Source organism: Littorina saxatilis, linkage group LG2, assembly GCF_037325665.1.
Source record: "Littorina saxatilis isolate snail1 linkage group LG2, US_GU_Lsax_2.0, whole genome shotgun sequence".
Classification (NCBI taxonomy): domain Eukaryota; kingdom Metazoa; phylum Mollusca; class Gastropoda; order Littorinimorpha; family Littorinidae; genus Littorina; species Littorina saxatilis.
In genome coordinates, this window is record NC_090246.1 from 8,376,081 (window position 1) to 8,399,116 (window position 23,036).

The window sequence follows — 23,036 nt, forward strand, 5'->3', positions numbered from 1 at the left end:
GAAATGGTATTATTTTGAATGTGTTTGAAGCAAGATCGTTGTAACTCAATAACCCCCCGCGGGTTAGGGGGAAGAATTTACCCGATGCTCCCCAGCATTGTCGTAAGAGGCGACTAACTGACTGTTTCTCCTTTTACCCTTGTTACGTGTTTCTTGTATAGAATATAGTCAATTTTTGTGAAGATTTTAGTCAAGCAGTATGTAAGTAATGTTACTGGAAACTTGCATTCTCCCAGTAAGGTAATATATTGTACTACGTTGCAAGCCCCTGGAGCAAATTTTTGATTAGTGCTTTTGTGAACAAGAAACAATTGACAAGTGGCTCTATCCCATCTCCCCCCTTTCCCCGTCGCGATATAACCTTGAATGGTGGAAAACAACGTTAAACACCAAATAAAGAAAGAAAGTAACTAAATAACTTTATCTGTGTAAGGTCACACACATACAGGGTTAGATGACATCAATTCAGCTTGATAGTTTGCATTATTCAAGTTCAGATTGGGGTAGAGTTCCGGTCAATAATAGGGACAATCATTGTCTCCTTTGATTGTTCACAGAGTTTTCATGTACTGATGTAGGCATGATCACTTTCAAAGCTAATCATAGAAATTTAACTTGGCTGTAGGGGAGATAATTTTGAGAAAATATGTGTTGTGCTAAAGATGAATTCCCACAAAGAAGAGTTGTTATAATAAATCTGTTTTGTACATTTAATTGTTACTTGTTCTGGTTATAAACAGGGTGATAAAAAGTTGCATTAAAATGTGTTTCTGCATTGGGACATTTACCAAAAATCAACAGCTTGGTTACTCACTGTGCAAGATGGACACCTTTTTTGAGTCACTTGAGAAAATGTGACTCTATGTAATCGGTCAGTGTTAGTCTGTCCGGCCGGCCAGCCGGCCGGCCGTCCGTCCGTAGACACCACCTTAACGTTGGACTTTTCTCGGAAACTATTAAAGCGATCGGGCTCATATTTTGTTTAGTCGTGACCTCCAATGACCTCTACACTTTAACGATGGTTTCGTTGACCTTTGACCTTTTTCAAGGTCACAGGTCAGCGTCAAAGGAAAAATTAGACATTTTATATCTTTGACAAAGTTCATCGGATGTGATTGAAACTTTGTAGGATTATTCTTTACATCAAAGTATTTACATCTGTAGCCTTTTACGAACGTTATCAGAAAAACAAGGGAGATAACTAGCCTTTTCTGTTCGGCAACACACAACTTAACGTTGGGCTTTTCTCGGAAACTATAAAAGTGACCGGGCTCAAATTTTATGTGAACGTGACTCATTGTGTTGTGAATAGCAATTTCTTCCTGTCCATTTGATGCCTCATATAATATTCAGAACTGCGAAAGTGACTCGATCGAGCGTTTGCTCTTCTTGTTAAAATTATTATTTAATTGTGTCTTTTACATGTTAGTGAATATTTTAAAATGTTCTTACATAAGTTTGACTATTATTGCTCTGCCGAAAAATGAAAATAAAATTTAAAACATGCGATGAACCTTTACTTTCCTACCAAATGTTACAGATTGACTGCAGCGAGTGGCCTGATCGTGCACACACACATTCAATTCACACAACACAATTGATTCAGCAAAAATTGGGGCCACATTTACATCCAGTGTAATTTTTAAGGCTATGGTACTTTTTCAAGAAAGTACTGCAGTATACTATAGTAAACTACAGTAAAAGTACTATAGTACAAAATCTACAGCAAAAAAAGTACCACACTGTACTATAGTAAACTATAGTAAAAGTACTATAGTACAAATGTACTCTACGAAAGTACCACGCTGTACTACACTTTACTCTAGTAAACTGTAGTACATGTACTCTAGTAAACTATAGTTTACTCTAGTTTACTATAGTATACTATAGTACATTTTGGCAAAAAAGTGCTCAAAATACTATAGTACATTTAAATGTACTATAGTTTACTATAGTATACTATAGTACATGTACCACAATGTACTATAGTACACACTAATGTATTGTACTATAGTACTTTTTGTACTATAGTTTACTATAGTACTAGTACTATAGTAAACTATGGTACACCATAGTACAATTCAATGTACTATAGTACTTGTACTATAGTAAACTATAGTATACCATAGTACAATTCAATGTACCATAGTACTTGTACTATAGTAAACTATAGTATACTATAGTACAAGTACTATGGTATACTATAGTACATAGTGTAGTACTTTTTTACTTGGGTAGTTTCCCTTGTTTTGGCCAAACAATGGCGTCAGCGAAGGGAAATCCTACCATCTGTATCTGTATCTGTGAGCGAGTCACAGTCGTTCTTGCGTGAAAGAGGCGTCACGTTTAGCGATTACCGCAAGCATGAACTGTCCGATTTAGTGCAGAAAGCATTTGAAATCAAGTTGCCCATCGATCCCGAGGCGCTGATCGAGGATCGAGCCGAAGTGATCGGCTTGAAACTGCGCGATTTAGCCGGTCCAGAAAACCCACGACGACGCAATGTTCAGAGCTCTGCAGAATCCTGGTTTCTTGTCAGGAAGTACCAACATAAACATTCTACCTGACTTTTCTGAGTTTGATGTGTGCACGTACCAGCTCAGTGCATCAAATGCGTCTGTTGCCAGTGTGCGGGATTACCGTAAATCAGAAGGATTCCAGATGATGAGAGATGGATAATTATGTGGTAGACAAGCGTGTGGCATCCCATCACTGCCATCAGAGTCCCCAACAGATGGCTATTTTGCTGTCAAAAGCAAAGTGAAGCCAAGAACCCAGTGACTGGTGCAACATTTTATTCACAGTGGATTGTAATGACAAGTACGGACATGGACCTAAGGAGCTGCATTTTGTCAGCCTTCTGCACCTGCAAGGGAGGGTATGTTCATATTTTGCTCGTTATTGTTAACACATTTAGCAGGCTGTCTATTCTTCCTTACATCTACACCAAGATAAAGGGAAGTAAAGCCAGCTAACTAACTAACCAGGATGTCAGGCAGTATTTTTTTTAATTTTTATTTTTATTTTATTTTTTTGGGCGGGGGGACTATTTTAATGGTTGATTGACTTTTAGGCCATAACAAACTTTGGTACAGGCCATCAGTAGACTTGCACTGTTTGTAACTTATCTATTTCATTTAAATTAAACTGATCTACATACATGTGTATGCAAACAACAGTTGATGTGGGCAGAATGATGAAGTCATTGTGTGTGCTTTATACTGAAGTGTTAAAAAATTAATTAACCTTTTCAGCATTAGTGTTGCGACTTCATAACTTTAAGATATCCAACTGATATATTACTCCTTATTTTAGTATTTGTCATTGTACCAATGACATTTAAAACCTAAAAGTTAAAATCTGGTGTAATGTCTGAACAGCTTGTGCTGGGGAAGCACACAGTAGTGTCATTCATGTTGAGAGGGTTAACTATTTTAGCACTGTATAAATGCATCATTACAATTTACATTGAATGCGTAAACTGTTGCAGATTGGATGGTTATTGCCGCCATGTTCTGGCCACACTGTATGAGGTCATCGACTACAGAACTGACAGCAAAACGAGCGTCACTTCGGAGTCCTGCAGATGGGTGCGACGTGCAACTGAGAGCAGCAACGGAGTACTACTGACTGACATCCAAACAGATCTAGTCCAAAGGCCTGCAAATGACACGTAAGTAAAATTCTATAGATCTAGGAGTAGGTAACTGAGATTAAAATTGATTGCACGTACAGGGGGGGGGGGGGGGGGGGGGGGGGGGGGGTTCATTTTAGCTCGCTCATAGATCACAGAGTAAATATTTGATTGATTGATATGCAACTTACATAGCACACATATATCCACACACTAGGTGTATGCTCAAGGCGCTTGGATGATGTTCTAGTCCTCCCTCGTGGTGGCTGTCTCACCCTGTGGTGAGACCAGTGACTCGGCTGCCGCTGGCGCTTAGTAGTATTAGTAGTACTGATGTAACACCACAGGGATAGGTGTATGCTGGGTGTGTTCGTGTTTCTATAGGCCACTTTAATGCTGACAGATCTTTATTTTGCGTGCTCAGTCTTTTTGCATACGTCACTACGTGTGTACACTACACACACTGAACCTCGGTTTAAGGTCTCATCCGACAGTATGTGCATGTATTTTATAATTTTAAGAAGTCAAAAAGATAATTCATTGTACAAAATTATCATAATTTACAAGATTGTACAACATCAGTTCAAGTTGCATGACACTGACAGGAAGATTAGGCACAAAAAAAAAGTCTGTTCCTGATCACCCGACGAACCCTAGCTTGGACTCAGAGGTTTGGGGTCGGGGGTGGGATGGCAAGCATAACATTGATAGATGACTATAGTTTTGCAGTGGTTTGCTGTCTTGTACTATGAGTGTTAACAGCAATTGTTTATAATTTGTTACTCAACTTACAGTAAGGACAATTAGCTTTTCTCAGCAACTGCTAACAATTGTGACTTGCAACAGCGCTTCCTTAAACATTGGGACACTTCTTTTGTTGTTGTTGAACATTTAATGGCTATAGTGTAGAAACTAGAAATGCTGAGATACATTGATGTAGTCATGAACAACAGCAACAACAAAAACAAGAACATGTTTTGAATTCTGATAGCTAGTGAAACTGACAGCTTGATTAGAATTATGTAGTTTTTGCAATTGCTGACTGAGTTGCATCCTTTGGTTTTACCTTGCATTGATTATCACCTTTGCTGACAATTGACTCATTGAGTGCAGTATTGAGTAACGTATAGTTATTTTATTTCAAGTTAACTTCTGCATGATGTTAATCCTACTCAAACTTAGTCAAAGTAAGGTATCATTATTTATGAATAATGTGAAGTTGAAGATACAAATTAATGAGAAAGTTTGTGTATTTTTCTGTACACTCTTGCTATTTACTGTTTCAGTGCTGAACCATTTGCTTGAATTCTTGATCAGATGATGACAGAGTGACACCTGGTGGTACCCAATAAAACTGCCTTTGCTGCTATAATTACAAGCAATTTCTACAATTCAGAACAGTAAGTGCATGAGGTTCCATTTTAAGCTGTCAAGAGTAAATCTCAGGAATAGATTAGAAGATTTAGTTATGTCACACGTCTTGCTTTCTTGACTTTTCTCACACTCTCTTGTCAGACTCAGAGAGTGCATGATTGTACATTTTTTTTACAGTAATTTTTAATGTTCCTAATTGGAAAACAAATGTGTCATAATGTTAGTGTTTAGGATAACTATATGGCAGAGAGAATCATGGAAATGATTGGGTGATGGGGGTGTGTCGCTGGTGTGCAAGAGGGTGGGTGGGTGTGGAGAGAGTAGTGATGGTAGTCAACTACTAACTAAAAGATTACTGATTGCATACATTTAGTGTTTATTGATTTGGAGGGTGGGGGAGGAAGGCAAGCAGTATTATTACATGTGTATGGGTATACTAGTTGTGCGTGTTCCAAATGGGGGTGGAGGTTGGCATGGCAAGCAATAGCTCAGTCGGTATAGTGGCCTTGAAACCAGTTGTGGGGATTTATTTCTCAGAATTAACGTTGTGCAGACTCTGCTTGGTTTCTGAATAGCTTATTAAGCCTGTGACTGTGTGCATACATAAAGATCTCAAGTTCACAGTTTCAGGGCTTGGAATTAATGGAAACATCAACACACATGTAGGAAAAACTCAAAAAAAGGAGGGAGGGGGGGGGGGGGGAGTTTGGTCCCACGGTAGTGTTTGAATGAAAGCAATCTTACTTTTTAAGAGGGTAATCTTGCAGGACTATGATTCTTACATTGGTAGTTGACTAGTGTAGTTGTGGTTTTGTACTAGTGAGGAATGTCATCTATGTCATGTGATTTCTTGCTTCTTCTTTTTGTGTGTGCAGCTAAAGATGTTGGACCTTGCCTACAGCCTAGTTTTGCATCTCCAACACCGTGGCTTTACTCTGAGACACCACAGAAAACACAGCCTTTTCTGCTGCTGAAAGGTAAACATTAGGTTAAATTTGTGTTTGTTTTGATTTGTATGTTTTCCTTTTGTAGTCTATGGCAGGAGATTTGTGCAGGTGTACAAATGGTAGAGGTGTCAGAGGAAATGTCCACTTGTTACTTGTCTCTATATCAGTATATATGTATCACAAATACGCATCAAATGTACTGATAGAGACCACATGGACAATTTCAAGCACTTTTCTGCCAGGGGTAGGGTCAGCTATGTAAGAATCATGTCTTACTCTGTTCATGCAAAAATAAGGTTCTGCATTTGAATGAGTTTGAATCAGGCACCTGTGTTTTTGCTCTTGTTTGTGCCCTCTTGTGAACTGTTAACTTATGAACAACCACCCCAGCAAGCAACTCTTTACTGTTCTGAGCACAACAGAAGGGCGCATGGTCTGGGCATATGGATGGTAAACACATCTCATGCACAAGTACAGGCCTGAAAGTGGCGAGTATTTTCAATTACTCGCCATGGCGAGTAAAAATCATGTAAATGGTGAGTAGAAATGTTAATCTACTCGCCATATGCGAGTAAAGTTGCTAAAACAAATGGTTGTTTTGATGAGTAAAGTTTCAGTAAATTATGAGAAGTACATGTACTAGCAGTGCTTCATTTTGTGGACTTTCAGTGCTGAAGTATGATTGTGTGGATTGATCATTTTGTATTCTGTTATTCAGATTGCCACTTGCTTTCTTTTACATATATTTACAAGTTGGTGGCTGATTTGTGTGTGTTGCAGAACACAGGTCCATGAATAAAAGAACCCAGCTGGTATTCTTCATTCATGGAAAATGAAAGGAAATTTATCAGCCAGGATTCGCCACTCACTCTGCTAAGGGGGAACCCCGGTCAGCCCTACAGTGGATGAACAGCTTGGTCCTTGGAGGGAAAGGTAACTACTGCAGCACTTTAGAAGGGGTCTATGTCGACCAACAGTGGCTGTATTCCCTGTATGTTAATTTCCTGTACATATACAGGGAATATACTTCCGTTAGACGCCATGGAGTTTCTTCAAGCTTACGAGAGTGAAAGTGAAAGTGATTCAATGGACGAGAGTACCAGCGAGGAAAACATAATACCAGGCTGTTGGGGGTGGGGGTGCAGATGTTTCTTTAACTAAATCCGTTTTGATAAACGGTCGAAGCATGTTTTGCTTGACTGGATGCCGCACGCGAATTCAGGATTTTAAATAGATTCTCCTATCTAACCGCAGTCACGCGCTTGGCGCAAGATTGTATGATATTATACTTCTCTAAAGAAAATCCAACTGTATTCCCGGTACACAGGGAAAACACCTATGGCTATGGGGAATACACCTTCTTTTGGTCGACATAGACCCCTTCAACCTTACAATATGTGAATGTGTAGAATATTATGCTTTTGCTTAAAGCTTGTTACATATGACTAAGACAGAAATGTTAATCATTCCCTTGGTGCAAATCATAAAAAGAACAATAGTGATCTGATGTACTGTAAATCAATCAAGGAAAAGGTGTGTATGACCTAGATGAAACTGGTTTTGAAAGTGCTGAGGATGGATGGAACATTGATGCAATATCATTTACTACATTGAACCTGGGTTTCAAACTGAAGTGCTTTTTTATGCTTCTTGTTGTTATATATATGGTCTCGATTGACTCCTGTGTTCAAGAGACTGTAAACAACCATAAACAATCTTGTGTTGTTGTTATGTGGTGGTGGTTTTGCTGTTGTCTAGCATCTACCCGTAATTGGCTTTATCAAATGCACCAGAAACGAGCATGAGTTTGTCGGATTAGTGAACTGTTTGAAAAACTTTAATGTATTTGTGGTTGACAGGTTGTTATTATTTCTATAGTGTGTTCTTCTTTTTCTCAGGTGGGCTGTCTTCTGAAACATATGAATCGGGAGCGTCACATCTTTCTTCCTGAGACATCACCTCTTGAAAATGGTGTGGCGTTTAGCTGAATGGAAACGTGGCAGTGTCCTGTTTTTCATAGCTTCGATGCGCGAAGTTGGGGATTTCAGCAGAGAATTTATTGATTGATTAATTAATTAGTTATTTAAGCTCACCTCACTCCTTAGTGTTATTTAGGGGGGGGGGGGGGTGGTGGTGTTGGCCTGGATCTTGTTAGTGAACTTTCTTTCTGGCAACTCGCATCAGAAATTCCAGGTTTGCTTTCAAGGCAATAGACGGTTTTTGAAAATAATTCTGTTAGGATTATCAGCAGTCCGGAGGTGTAAAAATCCCTGTACTGCAGTCAGGTTTTTCAAAACATCTCGAGCACGCTCTACGCCTCTGACGGGCTGTATCCGAGTGGTAACGCACTTGCGCTCGGAATCGAGAGGTTGCGTGTTCGACCCTGGGTCAGGCCGCTATTTTCTCCCCCCTTTCCTAACCTAGGTGGTGGGTTCAAGTGCTAGTCTTTCGGATGAGACGAAAAACCGAGGTCCCTTCGTGTACAATACATTGGGGTGTGCACGTTAAAGATCCCACGATTGACAAAAGGGTCTTTCCTGGCAAAATTGTATAGGCGTAGATAAAAATGTCCACCAAAATACCCGTGTGACCTGGAATAATAGGCTGTGAAAGGTGGATGCAGCGCCTAAAGGCAGTCGATCTACTGGCCGATGTGAATGCGTGATATATTGTGTAAAAAATTCCATCTCACACGGCATTAATAGGTAACATGCGCCTTGAGTCACCTTGTGTGGTGAGATACGTGCGCGATATAAATCCTCGTAAATAAATAAATAAATAAATAAATCCCACAATCGGGACAAACGACCAACTTGGATGTGTATGCCATGTGCACAATATGATACCCCTTGCCTTTAAAAATCAGCGGTCACGAGTTTATCAGAGTTCAGAATTTGTTGTGTAAAAGATAGCCGCTGTCAGCTTGCCATTCGTGGCTCAGGTGATTATATTTAATACAAATTTAAAAAAAGGTTTCTTGTGTAGCGCACGCCGCACAGCATACACAGTCATTACAGTCAGTCGCTTGTCCTGATCGCAGGATAGCGTGAAACATGCTCCGGGAGACTGCCAATAATCCTTACATAGTTATTTAAAGAAATTGTGTATTGGTACAGCATGTTATGCATGTACTAAGATAGCTATTTGTAAATATTTGGTAGATATTTATGGTGGTGTCCCGAATTGCTCCCTCCCAATTTGCCCCATCCCATATGGTCCCCAATTATTCTTGCATTTTGCTGTGAGTAACATAACCTGTGCAAAGGCATTTGTCTGAAGCGCATTTCCAAAAAGACCCCCCGCGGGTTAGGGGGAAGAATTTACCCGATGCTCCCCAGCATGTCGTAAGAGGCGACTAACGGATTCTGTTTCTCCTTTTACCCTTGTTAAGTGTTTCTTATATAGTCAATGTTTGTAAAGATTTTAGTCAAGCAGTATGTAAGAAATGTTAAGTCCTTTGTACTGGAAACTTGCATTCTCCCAGTAAGGTAGTATATTGTACTACGTTGCAAGCCCCTGGAGCAATTTTTTTATTAGTGCTTTTGTGAACAAGAAACAATTAACAAGTGGCTCTATCCCATCTCCCCCCCTTTCCCTGTCGCGATATAACCTTCGTTAAACACCAATTAAAGAAAGAATTTCCAAAAAGCATAGTTACCATTTGTTTTTTTAAATCTGAATCCGTGACTGTTGTTCTTGAATACTCTTTCGTTTAGGTTTCCAAAAATGCTGATTTAAAGGGGAAGGATAGTTGAAACTGTAACCGTTTACATTTTGCTCCCAGATTTGCAGTTGTTGTTTTTACTAGGAGTTTGGACGGGCTCGGTGTTCTTGTGGATAAGACATCGGCCTCCTATTCAGAAGGTCATGAGTCAAAATCGCGGCCGCCTAGTAGGTTAAAGGTGGAGAATTTTCTGATCTCCAAGGTCATTGCTTATGTGCAGACCTGCTAGTGCCTTATCCTCCTTCGTGTGTACACGCAAGCACAAGACCAAGTGCGCACGGAAAAGATCCTGTAACCCATGTCAGAGTTTGGTGGGTTATAGAAACACAAAAATACCCTGCATGCTTCCCCCGAAAGCGGCGTATGGCTGCCTGAATGGTGGGGTAAAAACTGTCATACACGTAAAAATCCACTCGTGCAAATTTGTGAGTGAACGTGGGAGTTTCAGCCCATGAGCGAAGAAGAAGAAGAACTATGAGTTTTACTCTTTTAAAAAAATGATTTTCAAATTCGAAGATTGCCACAACAGTAGTCTATCTCATCCGACTTGAACCCTTCAGACTCCCTGTACATGTACTTGCAGTTTAAACTCATATTTTGTCTGAGAATAGTTTTCAAATGCAAAGTCCTTCAGAAAAACTGCGAGATAAAAATCTGGAGTGCTAATATCGTGTTGGTGTACCTACCACACAGTGGCCGAGTGGTAACGCACTTGCGCTCGGAAGCGAGAGGTTGCGAGTTCGACCCTGGGTCAGGGCGTTAGCAATTTTCTGCCCCCTTTCCTAACCTAGGTGGTGGGTTCAAGTCTTTCGGATGAGACGAAAAACCGAGGTCCCTTCGTGTACACTACATTGGGGTGTGCACGTTAAGGATCCCACGATTGACAAAAGGGTCTTTCCTGGCAAAATTGTATAGGCATAGATAAATTTTCATAAAAATGTCCACCAAAATACCCGTGTGACTTGGAATAATAGGCCGTGAAAAACAGGATATGCGCCGAAATGGCTGCGATCTGCTGGCCTATGTGAATGCGTGATGGATTGTGTAAAACAATATTCCATCTCACACGGCATAAATAAATCCCTGTGCCTTGAATATGTGCGCGATATAAATTGCATAAAATAAAATTAAAATAAAATCCCTGAGCTTAGAACTGTACCCACAGAATACGCGCAATATAAGCCTCATATTGATTGGTATGTAAGAAATGTTAAAGTCCTTTGTACTGGAAACTTGCATTCTCCCAGTAAGGTAGTATATTGTACTACGTTGCATGCCCCTGGAGCAATTTTTTGATTAGTGCTTTTGTGAACAAGAAACAATTAACAAGTGGCTCTATCCCATCCCCCCCCCCCCCCCCCCCCCCCCCTCTTTCCCCGTCGTGATATAACCTTGAACGGTTGAAAACGACGTTAAACACCAAATATAGAAAGAAAGAATAATCTAGCCGGTTGAACAGCATTTGGTTGGAAAATGAAAGTCTTCACAAAGCTATCTTCTTCTATTTGTGTGGGTTAATAAATAGGATTTAACATAACAATGTGGTACTGGTATGGGTTTTGTAAAGTGATTACTCAACTTCTGTGAATTGTACCTTCGTGGTGATCATGCTACACACTGGGTAATTCAAGCACAGAAAATAATATTTCTTAATAATTTGGCCTTATAAATGTACTCCGTGACTGTATTTGTATATGGTGAAAAGGAGAAGATATAAAATTTGTGAAATAGGACTTCGTATTTGGTTTTGTCATAATGAATTTGTTGTTTCTGTGTGTGTGTGTGTGTGTGTGTGTGTGTGTGTGTGTGTGTGTGTGTGTGTGTGTGTGTGTGTGTGTGTGTGTGTGTGTGTGTGAGCATGCATGCGTGCTTATGTGTGAGTGCACAATTGTGTGTGTGTATTAATCCAGCAGAAACAGCTTCTCTTCCATACATTTGAATCATTTATATTGATACCACATGGAGACTATTCTGAACACACAAGCGTGGTTTTCTCTCTGCAGTGCTTTTCCTAAAGTTAAATATTGAATTTTTGAATTTAAAAGTTTTTGGCACACCACTTAAAGATAATGCTCAAGGAAAATAAATAGTCTTCTTTTTTCATTAACGCTTTTTCTCACAGTGATGTGTCAATATCTCAGACGCAAATCCAGAGTCATGCACCGTTTTATGCTTGGGAAGCGCACTACACTCACTGTTAGAAACATGCATACCAATCAATCAATTAAGCAAAAATGAATGATAAGATTCGATTATATTCTTCTTTTTGTGCACAGGCGGTTATATACAAACGTGCATAGTGTCAAAAGAAATCACACACAGCACGTTTCGCTCTGCAGTCCGGACTGACGATCTAACAGCGAACGACAAGAAGAAGAAGAAAAAGAAATCACACACACACACACACACACACACACACACTGAAAGTATGAAGAAGCCCCTCCAACTTTTGGTTGAGTTTGACTGCATTACCTTGAGGAGACTGACGACACTTCACAATGGAAAAAAATATAACTTTTACATCACAGTGATTTGTTTTAAGTACAAAAGTACAAGTGAAAGTAGAAATAAATTAACGTGACACTATCCCGTAATCACATATCAGGGTCAACTATAATCAGTCCATTGGTTTACAAAACTTTATTCAATTTGTTATCATGACAGAAACAATGCATTGTTTTTTTAAGATAACTCAAGCATAAATGCTTATTTTAAGTCATCCTGGTATGTACATAACAAAGTTTAGCATGATGGCGGACTAGATACATTTACTCATTTCAGACAACGAAAACAAACAGACAAACCTGATGCGCAAGCAATCAAAAAAGGGAGGGGGTGGTAGAACAGAACTTGGTGGGGGTAAAAACAAGAAACAAAAAGAAATGGGGTACGAGAGAACAGAATTCAGCATAAGGGGGAAAAAAAGGACGAAGAAGACTTGGAGCGCCAGAAATGTTGGAAGAGTGGGTCACGTCACAATAATATTAAATGCACAGAAGACACACACGCAAAGTTAATACATTTTGTGATCGGCGAAAATGGCACTAAATTACATAACGATTGGGCCATAATCGATAAGTCGAAACAAGGACACAAAACACGAGAGAAATTACGAAGAACAATTGGTCAGGCAGCATTTGTCTCATGACAGTGTCAAATGAACATTATGAATAAAATGTAGAGGCTCATGTACGGAACATGCCTGTTACGGTCTTAATAAATTCTTGTACAGTTATGAATATGGTCTGATTGACATTCCGGGAATATTGCGGGATGCCTTTCAATAATATTTCAATAAACTTATAATCAGTTATCAATTGACAATAATCGTACATCTCTACACAAGGGTCAATGCAACAAATAGTGCTCAGCAGTCTCCCTTGGGTAACCGCACTCACATTTGGGGCAATCCTTGAGGTGCCGCTGACATCATAGTAAATCAAAATTCAAATCACTCATACCAATACGCAGTCTGCAATTATGGACTTTTTCAAATCTATCTCCAAAATAATAATGACATGGTACTTTAAAATCAACGTTGATTGCAGTAAAGTAATTGACTGACAATTAAGGTTGTATGTGGGGTGCCTAAAATTTGAACTTTTCTTATTCCCGAATATTTTTTGTGGGCGCAGAAGCACGGGGCAAATGGTATTGTTTTTTTCTGGAGGGGGATCAGACAATATAAAACCAATTAGAGGCCGAGTTGCCTGACAGAAAGGCCAATTCTAGCCCCAGTCCATGCCGGTTACATGTAATTAGCTATGCACACATTTGAGATCGATACCCAACTTTGAATTACTGAGCATCAGTTCTTTGCGTTATTTTAATTTTCTTGTTTTTCTTTAAAATAAAAAAGGGAATGGTTTTATTGATGTCATTTTATTATGTCATTATCTAGTCAGCATAAATGACTTTTATGGATACAGGAGAAAGTGTTAAAATGTGAAGATTTCAAGTGTGGTTTGTGCTCATCTGCTCAGTTGACCACTTAAAATGTTGTTTCATTTGATGATACGTTTTGTTTGGTGTTCCCGCTTGAATGTGACAGTAAGTTGTACAATGTTACTGTGTGTGTGTGTGTGTGTGTGTGTGTGTGTGTGTGTGTGTGTGTGTGTGTGTGTGTGTGCGTGCGTGAGTGTGTTTGTGTGTGTTGGTGTGTGTGTGTGTGTGTTTGGTAACCGGCTTTGTACAGCGGGACCACCTTATTTTGTCATGTATTTTTATTCATTCTGGAGCTTTATTAAATAAACTGCCCATTTCAATCACAACTCTGGTCTGGTCTTATTGTCAGTGTTGCATAAATGATTGTATGTGAGCTTGTGAACATACAAAGAAAAAAGAAAGAAACATTCTGTGTCGAAATATCTTGACTAAAAATCAGGCGGAAGACTACACCTGTTGCATTTCCTATTATGCTCAGGCAATTATAACTGAGGGCGGAAGCGACAATGATTCGTTTTCCCCCCAGATAACATTAATTTGTAGAGACGGAAAAGGAACACGCACATTCTGGAACTGATTTGTGTAAATAACTGAGAGGGTGTTTTGTCTGTTTTGTGAAACGGTCCTCACACATTTGCAAAGTTCCACAGTTAGGCAGCTGAATTAAAGCATTACATAATGCATAGTGTAAACTCTAGGCCTACTTCAAGGTCTTATTACTTCAAGATGCATACACGTGCTGTTGTATCTGTTAGTGCTTGCCGGACACCAGTGCTGATTAAAATGGCTTAGATTGTTACTAATTTGAAACTACAGTATGTCCTTTTACGTGTTGTGACAATTTTGTTGGTACCGATGATTTATAAAAAGACTTTTATCACAGGTTTATTTCGTATCAAACATTTATACTTACTTTCAAGTTCGAGTATACCTTTACTTCCACGAGGAGAGTCTCTCTGTGTGCGCGTGTGTGTTTGTGTGTGTGCGTGCGCGCTTAAAGATTCTTGATTTTGGAACATATAAGCAGTTTATCTGTCAGGGAGTTGTGTGTGTTTTCATGGCTGCGTGTTCTTTTCCCTCTCATTCTTCCTCTCGGCAGTCCGGCTTCAGAGTCATTATTTTTGTTCCTCCAGGCTCAAAGCAGAAAGCAGCAATGTTTTAAAACATTCAAAAACAAGGATTGTATGTGAGTGTGAGTCATAATTTTCTTTTAAGAACCGAATCATAGCACCACAAGGTTCAAATATGTGCACAAAGCAAAAATAGTGCAAAGCAAAAATTAGGAAAGCAGCATATGGCCATGACTGGAGACACTGCTTTTTGTATCGATCATTCTGCAGACGTCACACTCTGGAGAAAATAAAACATGACAGAACTCAGTACTGATGTTCTCTGTAAACCATGATTTACATCTCTTACCTTATTCCATACGACATTGTGAGTTTTGCCGTTGTTTTCCTGATAATAAGTCTCGTACTTAGGCACTGTTTGTTTTTCCTCAGTTAATATTCAGAATTTTGCCATGTTTGTTTTGTTGTTGTTGTTGTGCTTGTTTAATTTAGGTTTGTTGTTGTTTGTTTAAAACACTCAAACATACGCACACATCACATGCACACTTTTACTTTTTAAGTTATAATAAGTATTGCATTCAGCCACTGTTTTTTTCTCCTCAGTTGATATTCTGATTTTTGCCAGTTTTTGTGTAATTTGTTTTTGTTGTGCTTGTTTGATAAAGGTTTGGTGTTGTTTGTCGTTGTTGTTTGTTTAACACACACTCAAACACACACACACACACACACACACACACTAACCAGACACACACACCACCACCACCACCACCACCACCACCACCACCTCCACCACCACCACCACCACCACCACCACAAGAATAGGTTTACACTCACTTTTTCCTCCACGTTTTAATTTTGGCAATATCATTAACACAGGATTGCAAAGCAGGGATCATTTGTCAATTTCATAACAACGTACATACAATTTCAGCTGGTTACTGCAATAAAATGTGCATCATCACAGGTTTCTGCTGGAATGACAGTGTCTTATGTGTCAACACAAAATACACACACACAAAATGGGTGTGGTGCTGCATGCCCCATAATAGATCCTAACTTCACCCTCTAAACCTCCCTGCAGATGCATGTTCTGTGCACAAAAATAGCCTTTTAAAATATGCAGAATACAAAATAAAAATGCAGACGACATTTCTACATTTGATGGGGGAGTTGTCCTGTATTAGAATTATTTATCAAATAATTAAAGTTAACCAAAGTATATCTATGTAATAAAACCAAGGAGTCCTCTGTTAAGTAGCTCAACACAATGATCGCAGCCCAGGGTGCTAACACAGTTAGGGTATGTTGTTCAAGACTTGGAAGGTCAAGGTTTTAAAGTATGCTTCAGTAACAGAATCTTATAACAAAGCTAAAACATTTACCACTGAAGCAAAACCATCTCTGAACAATTCAAAATTGTCACACGTACTAGTTTTACATTTTAAGGATCTTGCCAAGTGCATATCTTTTTATTGTGAAAAATTTGTATTGCAAACAAAAGAAAACACAATGTCTTGTGATCTGTAAATGTTCTTGATACTTAATACATTACAGGGAACCTTATAAATTGTTCAAGTGAAGTACTGTACAGCCTATTTAGCTTGTTCGTTTTCTCCCTTTAAGGTAATTTTGTCTCAACAATCATGTTATCTGCTACAAGTCTATAAACTGCTGTAAACCTTTCTGCCCTTAAAGTAGATTCATGCCCTTCTGTGTGGGCACCTTCTTCTTCTTCCTCTTCAGTGTTCAGTGTTTGCATTTGGATGTGTGCTCTCTGGCCAAGTCTTGTTGCACAGGGGTGGCAAGGAAAGGCCACCCTCTCAGAACGTGTTGCAGAGTCTGTTCTTCCTACCCTAGCCACAGTCCGCTGTAGGTGCAAAACCTATCCTTTTGAGGTGTACCTTCAGACAGCAGTGTCCTGTGCGAAGGCGGAAGATGGCTCTCTGTTCTGTGTGAGTAAAATGGGGATATGGTCTTGAATGAGCTGGTATCTGTCTGTCTTTTTTTTGTTGATATAGACATCAAAGAAGCTCCAGCACCAGCCAAGTGTTGACTGTTTTCTTTATGCGTAACCTAGTCCTGGCAGCAGCTGTTGTCCATCTGTAAACAAGCAAGATCATTATTATAATATATTGATGGTGTATATGTTTTACCAGAAAGACGAGTAAAATACCACTTAATTTTTGTTTTAGTAATGAGGCATACATGCAGTTGAACGATCATATCTTGTGATATCTGCCCTCTGAAAAAAACCTACTATTCAAAATGTACTTTTACATCTTGTTTTTTTAACTTAGGCTTTTGAAGATCCACATTTACCACCCAAAAGGAGCCTGGCGATACTGGCATGCTTTAATTAAGATGACGTGTTACTCAGAAATAGTGCTTTTAGTTATGCGCGATAGAAATCTCCTTAATAAATAAATAAATACTGGTGGTGGTTCACTGCAAAGCATAACCTGATATGATTTCTTCATAGCACCTGACTGGAAATGAAGTTTCATACAATAAAAACTATACTGCGCCAGATTTACAGCAGTTCTGTTGAATTCACACAGTCAGAAAATTTCAAGGCTGTCCTCAACATTCTATGCTCACACACACACGACTTGACTTCACTTAGGAAGGTTATGTGATGCTTAAATCATCTGTCTTGCCACTATTTCATCACAAGTAACCACTGTGTTTATTGCTGGTATGTGCCGGAGTGGAGGGATAGTCTTACCCCATGTAAAAAAAAAAAAAAAAAAAAAAGGCCTGGCAGGTGATCTGAGATGCCTTTAATAACACAAAGCTGCCTCTGTAAACAATTCTGCTTTTACACATGCTATCCCTTAACTTGGATTCATACCAAAAATCAAGCCTAGCTTCATAGGAAACAGAATGTTACTTCAGCATTTAGAATTATGATCTTATTCCATGTACACGCCTTGGCAATTCTGACTCGATCACTACAGCAAGAAGTCAGTGTGTTGATTGTTCATATGTGACCAAGTTGAGGGATGAGCTTATAAAGGCAGAGGCCCCAACCTACAGGTTTGCTACCATACCAAAAACGCCTCCAGACACGGGAACTTGGGAGCAGAGGCAACAGCTCCGCTTGAACCTCAGAAACCAAATGTGCCTCCAGACACACAGATCCCTTAGACGGCCGAGGCTGTGGCCTCTAAGGTTCTCTTGTACCAAACCGCCTCCTGACTCTGCATCAGATTGCTTGCGCTGGCATCTGCTTACATAGACCCACATTAAGTCACCACCGAGTGGTAGACACAGACGACATTTGGTAGCACTGACTGCCAGCTTCACGGTAATGCGTACCCATAGCGCGGCTCTGCATGGGTGGGAATGTTCTGAGCAAAACACTATGTGTTACTCCATACCCCCCGCCCTCCATGGAACTTCTTGACCCCAACAAATTGGGGGGGGGGGGGGGGGAGTTTGCCCAGTCGGTAGAGGCGCTGGCTTTAAAACCGGTTGTTACTATCAGCGTGGGTTCAACCCCCAAGTTCGGCGCGGGATGTGTGTCCCAGAGTCAACTTTGTGCAGACTCTCCTCGGTGTCCGAACACCCCCGTGTGCACGCATGCGCACGATAAAGATCCCAGGGTCACAGCGAAAGCCTCAGGCCTTGGAAACACGAATACATGCATGCAAAAATATGAAGCCCGGGTGTCCGTTCGGCCAACAGCCAAAAAAGTAACCATTTCAGCACTGACCCAAGACGACCCAACCCGGTCCCTAGCCCATTTCAGGTCTCCTCTAGCGGCCGGCAGCCAGCTGTCTACATCCCCCCCCCCCCCCCCCCCGCATTTTTATTTTCTATTTTCATACAAAGCCGGGTTCTCCCGTGTAACATGCCCCTAATGGCTTTGCCGTAAGGGCGTAAAACTTTCATTTCATCATCGGATGAGCTTATCCTATGTTAAAGCCTGGCCTGAACTGAGACGGCGAAGAGAAGTAGTGTGCCTTTAATGACACAATGCTTTCTTTGTAAGCAATAGATTCAACATCTCAGATCTGGTCAGGCCTATACAAATGCCATCCCTCAACTTGGTTCATACAAAAATCATGTGCCTGGCTAGAGAGTGGGGATTTGTTGTTCTCTTTTTCGAAATCCAAAATAAGCAAAATCAGGTCTTAAAAAGGAGCAAGTCTTAAAATGGGAGTGAATTTACAGATGTTATGAACAAGAAGTCTGCGTAAACAGGGTCATTAATAGGAAGGAGTCTTAGATTGGGGTGTCTTAAAAGGGGCAGGGGTGGGGTGGTGTGTGTGTGTGTGTGTGGGGGGAGTCCACAGTAATGACCATAAAATAATCAAAATAATACTATTAGTCATCTTATTCTCTACCAAATTTCTGGAGGTCAAGACAATGATACAGATTTTTTACTTGTGTCACTGTTAGTGTCATTCTATGAATAACAGACCAATAGAAAGAGAGAGAAAGAGAGCTCTGTGTTTTTTTTTTTTACCTGGGTTCATGCTCAGTTGCTTGAAAATTGACTTGTCAGAGGTTCTTCTTCAGCCTTACACCCACATGCAAGAGAACTTGTACCAGATAATGAAATAAGTGAACTTTGAAGTGCATTCATAATTAAAGCCCAATCATGTGGTTTAACCTACCTAGTCTTGAAAAGCCTGTCCGAGGAAACAGAACAAGCACCCTTCCGCAGACCTTCCTAACTGGAGAGTCTTGGTTGTAACAGCACACTTTCTAAAGTAGTCCATAAGCAGTTCCATGCGCCTATGTTTTCACTGGAACCAGCTCCTTTGTGTACCTGTGATCTGGATGAGCTGCAACACATATAACTTTCATATGAACACTATGTCATAAGTACACCAGTTAGCATACATCAAACACTGAGGAGCATCACAAGATATGTTCTAAGGAGGTAACAACTATTGTCACAAAGTGTTTATGATACAGCCACAGGCACATGGCACTGAGTGGTCAATTGGTGAGGGGAGTGGGGGGGGGGGGGGGGCAGAAGTTCTGCTCAGTCTTGTCTACTGATACAACACTTTGTGGTGGTGTAAGGCAGGGAATCACACCCCAACCACTGGCCCACGCCCACCTGGTGTCGAGTGCCTGAGGATACATCAGTCCCAGTCATGGCTGGCCCCCGGTTTGACCAGACAACTGCCATGTATGGGTACATTTACTTTACAGTACAGATTAGTTTTCAATAGCAATGACATCATGGACGCACACCTGCCCAACACTGACACTGACAGCAAAATCAGCGACCAAATGTGATAAAGAGTAACTAATCGTCACAAACATCAAAATGCTTTGCATTAATTTTCTTGAAGAGGTCATTCTTAACCAGATAATCATTTCTAGGCAATTGAAGATTATTATTCCACCTACAGGCTATCACTCCTATGGCTGTTACTTGTAACACATTTCATTTCTTAAAATATGTTTTGTAAAGTACATAGATTTCACTAAAAGGCACATTCCTTCTCATGAAAACAATTTGGCTCACCGTCTCAGATCTGGTAGGGCTTTAAAATGGGATAAGACATGATCTCCAGGGGTCGACACTAACTTATTTGGCCTGGGGCCACACTGGCCCCAGAGATGGAAATTGCTGGGGCGGAAAAAAAAAATCTGGGGCCCACTCTCAGTATTCAAGTGCGGCAATGCATTGTCTGTTTTTCTTCATCGTACTGAAGCCAGGGAAATTCTTTCAACCATTTGACATTGAAATTACGACAGCGCTTCGCGCTTTTGGCTGCATCGGTCTCCTTTTTTCGTTTCTCTCCACCCTGTTCTTCATCTTCATTTCCATGTCTTTTTACACCAGGGATGTGTCGCCACATTTTGCGTTTGGCATTTGAAGGCGATACTTATCTCTCACGCTAAAGAGCGCAATCTGGGAGTTATTTCCCTTACGACATTGTCCTTCGACGATTTGAATGTGTTTTTTTCTTGACTGCGGCATTGATCGTAACGCAAATTTCAGTGACGACTTTGGCGATTTTTAGTGATTGGCTCTCCTGGCATTAGAATTTTCGGTTTGTCATTGTTGGAATTTATCCTGGGGCGGAGTGGGCCCCAAGCTTCGGCAATGTTTGGGGCGGAACACAAAACTCTGGGGCGTTCCGCCCCCGCCCCCGCTAGTGTCGAACCCTGATCTCTTAACTTGTTCACATACCCCAAAAAGTGCGATTGTGTTATGAATAAATGCTGTAAAAGCTACCTGTACTAGTTCATTAAAAAAAAATCACAAAATGTCACTTCACCACAGCATGCAAACAGTGTGTTTATTTCTGGTATGTGTCTAAAGGCGGAGACAGACGCACAACACAAAACCCTGTTTTCGACAAAAACACCATCTCAAAACGTCGGGGAAACACATGTTTTTAAAGAGGGGATGTCACATGCGAAACACACAGATGAAGCGCGGTGCGTGTTTTCACAGAAATATCGGTCAGTGTCAGCTTGACCCGTCCAGCTATCGCCCTGTGTTTGAGTTTGTAAACAACACGGCTGGCAGTGCCCACTGATACGGTCAGTGTCCACTGATACGGTCAGTGTCCACTGATACGGTCAGTGTCAGCTTGACCCGTTCAGCTACCGCGCTGTGTTTGGGTTTGTAAACAACACGGCTGGCAGCGCCCACTGATATTATTGCCTCTCTTCAATCGTGACAGGATCCATAGACTCTAGTTAGGATTCATGGGTCCGATACTACCCTGAATCGGTACCACATCTGAGTCTGCCATTTTTTTTCTATCTCCGTGGTGCCGGAAACCGAGTCACTTGAGTTGATCGTCCGCGTTCATTGGCTGACTACCAAAACGTGTTTTTAGATTTTAGAGCATGCTCTAAAACCCAAAACACGATGCAAAAACACAGTGTATTCTGAAACGCGTTTTGGGGGATGTCACATGGGAAACACGCTGTTTTGTGTTTGTTTTGAAAGGAAACACTGTTTTGTGTTGTGCGTCTGACATGGCCTTAACACAGACACACACACACACCATAGCAACACAAAAGCCGAAAACATGCCTACCATCTAAATGAGGATATCCAGTTCCAACTGTCTTCTGCCAATATAACACTGCCAGAGACACCATGGTGTAGAAAGTCAGTTTAAAGAGAGACTACCTGGAAGAAAAATATATATACTGTAATAATAATAAAACACCCAGTGCAATAGACATACTTTCTCGTTAAAGGCTTACTTTACTATGTAAAAACATTTTGCTTCACAATCACAGTCTCAGATCTTGTCAGGCTTTTACTTGGGATAAGATCATCCCTCTACTTGGACGCATACCAACATAGATCAGCTTGAATGTTTGTGAAAATATCCCATATTTTGAGTTAACTCACCACAGCAAGATGGTATGTGGCCAAGATGAGGGATTCCATGTTAAAGCATAGCCATATATAATATCTGAGACAGTGACCCACACTATAGTGACAAGGCAAGTGTGCCTTTAAATTGTAAACTGTTATATATACATGTGCATTTTGACTTCTTCATAAATTATAACCCTGATGCAGGCAGTCATCAGTAGTGGTTTAGTACCTAGAACGAGAAAAGAATGAACTTGCAAGAAAGAAACTGAGTCAAAATCAAAATACCCTTTTGAATTACAAACTAGATTCCACGGGGCAGACAGGGTTTGAGGTTAGAAAGCTCTGAAAATAACTCTGCTATTTGAAATTGACTAATAGTATTAACTTATAACGTCATACATGATACAAACAAATGAACTAAGGCTTTTGAAGATCCATATCCAATCCTGCTACACAAAGGCACAAGCAGAGGTTGAAATTGCCAGGGTCATTTTCCATCCCCATGTAGCCTGGATTTAATTACTGGCATGTTTTTTTTAAAGAGGTGTGTCACTCAGAATGACTGGAGATGGTTCATTCAATGCAGAGCATAATATACCATTGATTTCTTCATGCCATCTGATTTGCCGGTGAATTCACAGGGCGAGAACAATTCAAGACTGGCCTCAACATTTTATGCTGACTGTAAATTGTAATTATATAATATATCCACCCTAGCTAACTGGTACACTAATCACTTGCTCTGGCGGACTTCTTTTCCAACATCATAAATCTGTTATTTGTACTTTAGCCTTTTGTGGTAAAATATTCTCATTACAGTTGCACTCACAATCTATTGCTAGTGTATTTTGGAAATGATCAAAAGCCTTACTTGTGTTCTATAACAGCACCATGTCACTGTTGCGGGAAGAATGAGGCAGGGCTTGGTAATAACTGAGACCTGCAAGTAAACAAAATATTTTAGATCTCATCATGTGTTATTTTGTTATATCTATGTCATGAGGTCTTACATTGCAATAACAAACACA

The 23,036-nt window shown here is 40.3% G+C and overlaps 1 protein-coding gene and 1 long non-coding RNA gene across 2 annotated transcripts in view; one reads left to right on the top strand and one right to left on the bottom strand.

The window, feature by feature from the left end:
- LOC138958118 (uncharacterized) overlaps positions 1-23,036 on the top strand; it is a 214,971-nt gene that overhangs the window by 129,274 nt on the left and 62,661 nt on the right. The window lies entirely within an intron of this gene.
- On the bottom strand, positions 15,529-22,960 carry LOC138958113 (uncharacterized). Its single transcript, XR_011453300.1, has 4 exons — positions 22,880-22,960; positions 21,716-21,810; positions 19,317-19,487; positions 15,529-16,794 (listed from the first exon to the last, which is right to left on the bottom strand). It is a non-coding gene; the product is annotated as an uncharacterized lncRNA (long non-coding RNA).